Below are 9,013 nucleotides of genomic sequence, written 5' to 3'. Positions count from 1 at the left end.
ATTCCACGATTCGATCGAGGAACAAGAAATCATGCTTCACTTCCTCCACCTCCTCCAATTATTCTCCCTAACCCACAAGTTCGAAGGCTTGAAAAGTTCAAGCTCACTCAAGCCCTTTTGGCAAGTAAACATGAAGAAGGAAAGTCAGTGTGTGCACACGTCCTAGGGATGAAGTCACACATTGATAGGTTAAGAATGTTGGGATCCGTTGTCTGTGAGGAGATGGCTGTTGATTGGGTTCTTCAGTCACTTCCTAACTCATATAGTGAGTTCGTAAGAGAGTACTATATGATGAACTGCGACGTGACCCTTATAGATCTCACCTATATGCTTATTGCTGCTGAATCAGCAATGGTTTGGCGCAATAGAAAAGCAAAGTTGATTGGTGAATCTGTCTTCAAGACCTCTATGGATATAGACAATGGCAACGAAAGACATGCTATGATCAAAAAGTTTGATCATAAGAGAAAGGCAATGTCTGAAGTAGTTCCATGTCCTGTTCCAAAAGAGTCAATTTGCTTTTATTGCCAAGAGAAGGGGCATTGGAGACGAAGCTGCCCTATTTACCTAAGAGATCTAAGAGATGGGAGAGTCAAAACGTATGGCTCTGCTTTAGGTAAAATCCATTGACTAACTCTTTTAAGCTCCTATTCTAGATTCTTAATACATAATGTGATAAGATTACAATTGATGTTTTGTAGGATCGAAAAAAGGAGAGGAAGCTTAAGGGAAGAAGTGAGCAGAATCTAACCGTGAAGAAATGGATTTCGATCGCATTACTTGAAGATTAGATTCTTGAGCTACTACTTAGAGTTAGAATTAGATTGCTAAGAAATATGTATTAGCATAGTTTTTCAATGAATTGCATTGTAAAGACAAAATTTTTCCGCAATAAAATAAATTTTGATTTTATATTATTTATTTATCCTTGCAACGACGTGTATGAAAAATTGTTGTTTGAATATTTCTATTATTAGCAATAATGGATTTGATTCTTAATTATGGAAATGTCGAAAATTTACCAAATAAAGAGAGTTTCTCATCGCCCAAGTTTCAATTGGACAGAAACTTGGAATCATGCAACTTGGTTGCACGATGAATGAGAAATTTCATATTTGGAAATTAGACCAATTCATTGACAAAGTGTCAAGTGAAGGACTAGGAGATCAAGTACACAAAGTTGCGTATTGATCAAGTCCACCATAAGAGTAACCAAGATATTCGTCATGATTTACTAAAGGTTTAGCAAATATGATTATACTTATAAGATTAAGTGTAATTCTAAATTGATTGAAAATGTTTAAATCAATAGCATAACGTATAAGAAGAATCAAGTAGGCAGAAAGATAAAAGTTTCTCCATTCTAAGAAGAAGGGAGAGTACCTTTTATGCTTTATGATAGGTCTTAATGATTAAGAACCATATCTCAATTAATCCTCTAAGTAAGTATTAGTACAATTGTATGACTAAGAAGAGGAATCAAGAATTGAAGAAATGGTTATATCAAGAAGTCAATCATACTTCGTTCCAAAACAAGTCTTAGAGTTAAAATTGTGACATTGAGTGATAAGTATTAAGAAGGTTTATAACGTTCATCAAATGTGGAAAGTTGTGATGTCTTGGATAAGACAAAGACCAACTAGGACCAATTTATGAAGTGTTTTGGACTACACTAACTCTTGAATATTTGTTTGTCAAGAAATGTTTATTGACAAGAGAATCTTATATGTAAAGGAGTCAGTGGGAGTCTTAATGGTCTTGAAAGGTTTCAAGAACAAATCAAAATAAACCTTATCGATCATCACTAGCACACGAGTTGAGGTTTACAACCTATCATGTTGACACTATTTTGTTTCTGTGCCATTCCAATCAAAAGAGATCTGAAGTCATACGCAGAATAGTTATTAGACTTATCCAAGTGGGAGACTGTTGGATTAGTGTCTAATCCATAACTATTTTGGTATGTACTTGACACGATGGTGCATGGTCCTTTTGGGTTGCCTTCACCAAAGCAACTTGATAGGATGAATTATGGAGAGAAAGGATTAAATATGATTTATTAATATATTATGAGAATAATATATTAAAGGAAAAATCATATTGTTTAATTAGTATTAGTCAAGAATTAATAAGAATTAAGTTTGTGACTAAAAGAGATTAATTAAACTTAAGGGACTGGAATTGTAATTATAAGATAATTGCAATTTGGGAAATGGATTGCCTTATATTAAGGAGTGGACGAATTCTATGGGGAAACCCATTAGAAATCATCCAAGGCTTTAAGGAAATGAGTCCATGGGTTGCTTAGAGCTTAAGCATCCAAATTAGGGTTCCCTTGTTAGATAACCCTAATAGCCTCACTATTTAAAGACCCCTTATGCCCCAAAAACGTGGACAAGACTCCTTCTAGGGTTTGTAGACGTTTTTGGGCAGCCTCCTTTACCTCTCCTCTTCATCCTCTTGCTCTTGGTGTTTGTGAACCATTAGAGGAGTGACATTTGTGACTCTAAGTTTTCTAAAGTCAATACAAGGAGGATTTGGGATTGTTATTGCTACATAACAATCAAGGTATGATCTAAACCCTAATTATATGTTATATTGATTATCATATGCTAGATCTAGGGTTTATACTCTTGGATAAATTACATGTACAATAGAGAAACCTAGATCCAAGCATTAGGGTTTGTATGAGCACATAGGATGTTCTTATGATCAAAACCCATCAAACTGAATGTTGACTTTGACCAAGGGTAAGATAGTCTTTTTACCCTCAGCATTATTATCAGTATTTGATTGAGGGTACTTATGGAAATTGTAGTCGGGGTGAAGCCGGAGCCGCAACAGATAGATTCCGGAGCAGTTCTTTCAGCAGCTAGGCTACGAGGTGAGTTTCCTTCCAGTAGGAACGGGTCTAAGGCCACAATGCCGGCCCGTTTAATTAGTAGTAGTTTCCAGACTTCGGTCCGATGCAGTAGTTAGAATGTTTGATGCCTTCGTGGCTCAGACAAGTTTTGCATGTTATGTCTTTCGGGTATGGTCAGACTCAGTATGCAGTCTATGTTGTTATGCTAGTTGATATGTGTATGCTATGTTATGTTCAGTAGTTCCGGACTTCGGTCCGATGCAGTCAGTTCCGGGCTTAGGCCTGATGCAGTTAGTTCCGGACTTCGATCCGATGCAGTTAGTTCCGGACTTCGGTTCGAGGCGGTTAGTTCTGGACTTCGGTCTGATGCAAAGGGCAGGGCCCTGGTTAGTTCCAGACTTCGGTCCGATGTAGTGGGAAGGGGCCCAGTAGTTGTTTATATGTTTGTTTGGTATGAGGTAGTTTGGGGGAGCTCACTAAGCTTTCTGCTTACAGTTTCAGTTTTGGTTTCAGGTACTTCCGCAAGTAAAGGGAAGAGCTCGGGATGATGGCATCACACATACCACAACTTCAGCTTTATTCCTGGGAGTTTTGTTCAGATACTTAGACATGATTTGATACAGTTTTTGATATGACATTCTTATTATGTCTTTTGGGATACCCGACGTATGGTTTTTATTATATGACATTTAGCGTTATGACTTTTATTATATGTAAAAACAAAAAATTTTGGCTCGTGTTTTTGGGATGCTGCATAAGGACTTTGGACTTGTCTTTGGTTATACGAGCGAACTCAACTGAGTTTTCAGATATGAGTAGTTTTTCTGGTTTGGGTTCGCTTTTGAGAAATTCAGAGCAGTCAACCTAATCCTTTATAGAAAGTTCACTCATATCATTGTCCTCATCAAATTCAGAAGAATTTTCCACATTCATCTTATTTTCTAAACTTAATTTGGTACTCAATGAGTCAAATTTTTGCATGGTTTTAGTCTTTATTTTCAATTTGTCATTTTCGTCCAATAAATTCCTAAGCATGTCCTTATGGTCTTAGGACTTAACAAAGGACTCAATTTTGTCCTGACCAATCCTGTAAGCATCTGAAACCTCATTTGATGACACAATGGATTCACAATTGTAACAATCAACATCGACTTCATCCTCCTTAAATTTAAGAAAGGGCAAAATCATTGTGTGAACCTTTTTGCCAATGTCACAATTCAAACGTAACTGAGTAATACTAGTGTAAAGACGTTTAGCAATTAAACAAAAAATGTTCCTTTGTTTTAAAAACTTCAGATTGTCATGATGCAAATATATCAACTCATCTCTCGTTCTAAATAAGTCTAACTCAGTCTTCTCGATCCACATCCTTCGCTCCTAACTCTTGGATGTCACCCTGCCAATTTGATCCGTTAGGTTAGCATTTGTGAGGCGTGTTTGCAATAGACTTCCACTTAAACTAGAAAAATTTGAATTTTAGTTCGTTTAATTCCATTTCATAGTTTGTTACAGGTATTTTAAGTGATTCGAGAATTTTTTGTACCTTCTTGATTAACTGATCACAGTCGTTGATCCTTTCGCTCACAGGTTTGGCAGCAAAACACTTATCTTCTTTCTGATTCGCCTCTTCACTCGCCTTCGGTTGTGTAACCCCTCATTTGTGACACTCCAGCTGTCACCATCAAGCATCTCCCAACAAACTCAACACTATCTTCTTTCTCCACAAAAGCCCTGCCATGTGTGGGTTTACGTACCTCTTCATCTTCAAAGTCTATAGACCAGACCTCCATGCCACCGAACTCATCATCAACAACGTTTTCCTGCACAATCAAAGCATTCATAGAATTGTTAGAGGCTTTCTTCTTCTTTATCTCCTCCAGCTTGCGCATATGGTATGCTTCATCATCTTCACCCTCCTTTTTCTCTGATAGCTTTCTTAACATGCAATCTTCGGCAAAGTGGTTTTTGCCATGGCAGAAGTTGCAATCATATCCGGAGTCTCCTACCAGTTTGCTCTCCTTTTTCTCTTCTTCTTTCTAAGGATTACTTTTAATCTCCTATAAGTTTTTCATCTGGCTTTTGTTGGAAAGCATCGAACTCAAAGAGCAATAGAGTTTAGATAGAATGTTCTAGGTCCTCATCAGTGGAATACAGCTCTTTAAGTCTATCCCAGATCTCTTTTGCCAGGGTGTATGGGCTCACCAGACGAAAAGTATTGGACTGTAAAGCAAATCTAATCATTCTCATGGCTTTAACATTACACAACAACTTTTCTTTTTCGTCTTGAGGAATCTTCTCCACGTCAGTTAAGAGTTTGTTTTACTCATTTTGAGTCTTAGTGGTTCTATTAGTTCCAAAATGAACAAAAGGATCCAATGTTATTGCTTTCCATATAAGATAGCCATTGTCTTCAGAACCAACGACATAGTCCTCAAAGTGATGCGTCCAAACTTCATAGTCTTCAGTGTATAGATTCGGGATTCTGGTTATGGATCCAATGTTGTTGGAGATGTTGATCGGATTGGTTTGTGAATCATCGTGACACATGATGACTTTTTTTAGATATCTGCAAGAATCAGACTTGTAAAGATTGAATTAGGGTTTTATCAAAAGCAAGAAACACTGTCAATGAAGAGATGACGGCTCCTACAGATTTGATAAAAGCGGAAACCCTAAAAATATTTTTCCAACAGAAGAGATGCGTATGTATTACATAGTCTCCTGCTCTGATACCAATTGATGAGAAAATTATTCTTTAAGATCGATAGATTCAATCAGATATCAATGAAACGAAAACAAGTAATAGAAAACGATAAACACTAAGATGAATCAAATGAGTGTCGAATGATTAATATGATCCACCTCAGAATAATTCGACGTGAATTGCTACTGTAGAGGTGTGCTAGGGTTACAATACAAGATCTATCAAATAATAATTAAGAAGCGTAAATAATATAATGCATGCATGCACTATATATAAACTAAACCCTAAAACAAAACACGGCTGGACAGGCCCAGACCGAGTATACATATGGACCGAAGATCTAAGCCTAAAGACGCAACTTCTTAGACTTACCAATAACCAAAAATCCTTACTTAGGGTAAAAGGCCATTTTACCCCTAGCCTAGATTTGTCCAAGAATGAATCCCATAACCATAATCCAATGGGCCCAAAAGTCAGACAATCAATCAAGGCCCAAATTTGGCCTAATCTCCAATTAGGCCGAAATACCTTCTCATAGGCCCTAACCCAAGGCCCAATAATGCTCCTAGCCCAAAAACTCCCAAAATCAGATTGTCCAACTAACCTGTATCATTCTAAAACCAAAACGAGGACCAATCTTAAAGCCCAACATCGAATGGCCACCTGACTGAGTACATGGGATGTACTGGCTCGAGGGCTTGTACACTATGCGTATAGGCGTGTACGTCCAACGTACTCAACCAAATCAGCCACCTTCTACTTTAAGCACTTAACTTGTTAAGACTTCACCCTAGAGTGCATATCTAACCTCCTCAAGTTGAAATATCACGTAAAGTTGCTAACTTTATGTCCATGCATGACCATAAGAAGCTCTAAAACTCAAAAAGGACTTAATGAATGCATGAGGTGTACCAACCCGATATTTCAAGTCAATGTAACTATCTGAAGCCAAGTATTGTAACATAAGTTTGGAGATAATAAAAAGAACACAAAAATCCGAGTTATAACGAAGAAGTTATGACCAATCGAAGATCCGCAACAAAACCGGTAAAACACTGTTAAGCATAAAACATGAAATTTCAATGAAATGCTTTTTAGCCTTAGGTATCTAAATGAAAGTCGTAAATATCATTAAACCGTAAACGTATATAAAAAGAATGTGAAAATATGACTTCGTATGAGGAAGTTATGATTTTTCTAAGTTTGGAATATAACAGTAGACAACTAAAAACTCGAATTAGAGATCGAGCGACTTTTAGCCGACACAACCTAAACGAGAATCGAAGATCTCGACAATAGTAGTACAACGGTAAAAATACAGACAAAAACAAACGTTGGATGAAGAAGTTATGAATTTTTAACGGACTTTTCCAATCCCGACCTGTTAAAAATAATATTAAAAAGAAAAGTCAAAATTAGCCGACGGAGTCTAAACGAAAGTTGTAGAGCATAATATCACCTACGCGTGGATATAAAGAACGTCAAAATCGAAACTCGTATGTGAGAGATATGAATTTCCAAAGTTAGGGACACGAATTCCCACACTATCAGAGGATTCACGACGTGAGCCAGTGATGGATAGGTTCCAGAGTCGGGCTGTCAGGAGTCGAGTCAGCGGATGGATAAGATCGAAATCACGATGTGAGCCACTCCATGCTCACGACGTGAGCTCCAAAATTAATCCCTATAAATAGAAACCGAAGGTCTCGGGTTTAGGCTGCTCAACTCTACTTCCCTTTCTAATTTTACTCTGTGCTAAGCATCCTGAGACTACTCTGACCCCCAATTTCATATCCAAGCTCTGACGGAAGTTTGAGGCCCCGAGATTTCCGAGAAAACGACTTCTTTCCGGTCGAAGTGCTGCCCGAGCAAAGTATCGTTTTCATTAAATCGTCACTTCTACCAAGTGAGTTCATACCCCTATCACTACACTTTCAAATACTTTTAAATGCTTTTAAACACTTTTAAGGGGGGGGGGGGGGGGAATACAAGTAAACACACAATTAAACTCGTGTGAAAACATCAATCTTTTGCTATACTTTCATATTATTGTATTAACTATCATATGAAGTTGTTAACAAGTGAAACATCACACATCACAACTTTACCCTCATGGGATACAATATGTTTTATAAATAGAAATATGTTTTATTTATATGTTTGCATACTACATCATACCAAAGGTAACCATTTCAACTATAACATTACGTTTATACAAAGAAATACAACTCATTATTATGCCTTTATCAACACTGTAAAAAGGGTAATCACTTCAGAAATCACTCATATACATTTTAAAAATACGTGGCTTAATTAAGAATCCGTGAGACATTCGTCTTCACAATACTTATCAAGGTACCACTAGAAAGCCCTATTTTATAACCAGAGTCTCCCGTCCGGAGGACGCGATAAGTGTGTATAGATCTAAACGGGACTGATGATCCCGCACCCTGGCTGTTAGCTACAGACAAACCGGCAGGTTAAGGGTGACAAGTGTCATAACATTTCGATGCCTGAAGAACGTCGCTACAGGCAAACCCATCATAGTACGGTTATGAAAACTCACAGGATAGACAATTATTATGGTATTATGTTTTTGCGGGAAAAGTAATATTACAGTTATTTTTACGTGAAAATACGAACTTCTTATAGTTTTGTTTACTAATAAAACTATACATCATTATGTTAAGTATGCCATATTTACTTACAAGTTACAGTCTTGGGCATTTAAGACTGCTCCTCACTTTTAGGAAAATATAGGTTTTTCCTGGTTTGATACATTCATTTCATAAAAACAACGATTCCTAACTCCTTTTATAAGAAAATATCAGATTTTCTGGAAAACAAACGTGAACTTTCGAATGGCATACATTTACACAAATATCTACTTATGAACTCACCAACTTAATTGTTGACACTTTTTCTTTGAAATAACTTGTATTCTCAGGGAATCGCTAAACACCAGGTTAGCAACTACTTTTGGGGACTAATGCTCTAGCATTAGTAACATCTTTTGGAGCATCATATTGTATTTGACTTTTGAAACATGTAATAAAACAGTCATGTAAACTTTTCAAGTATATATTATGGTGGTGTGTACTTTCTTTACTATTCAATTGTTATGATACTGTACGTGACGTCCTCCGCCCCCGAATGTTTCCACCGTTTAGGTTTGGGGGTGTGACATGAGGCCCCTAAACTCCATAAAGTTGGCACCTTTATGCCTAAGGAGCCCATGAAGACCTTAGATCTGAAAGAATAAGCCTTTGGGACGTCCTAATCCCAACATCCATCCAAACCTTGTCTAAAAACATAACTATTTAACCCAAAAAGAGATCTAAGCATCTAGAAACCAAGATATGAACTTGATACCTCAAACTTCTTGCAAAATAGGTAATGGTTCTGGATCCAAGACTTCCTTCTACAAGACTAGCAACTTCAAGATC

The sequence above is a fragment of the Lactuca serriola genome, chromosome 8 (genome assembly GCF_051521515.1).
Source record: "Lactuca serriola cultivar US96UC23 chromosome 8, Lser_US96UC23_V15, whole genome shotgun sequence".
NCBI lineage: Eukaryota > Viridiplantae > Streptophyta > Magnoliopsida > Asterales > Asteraceae > Lactuca > Lactuca serriola.
This window is presented reverse-complemented; position numbering follows the sequence as displayed.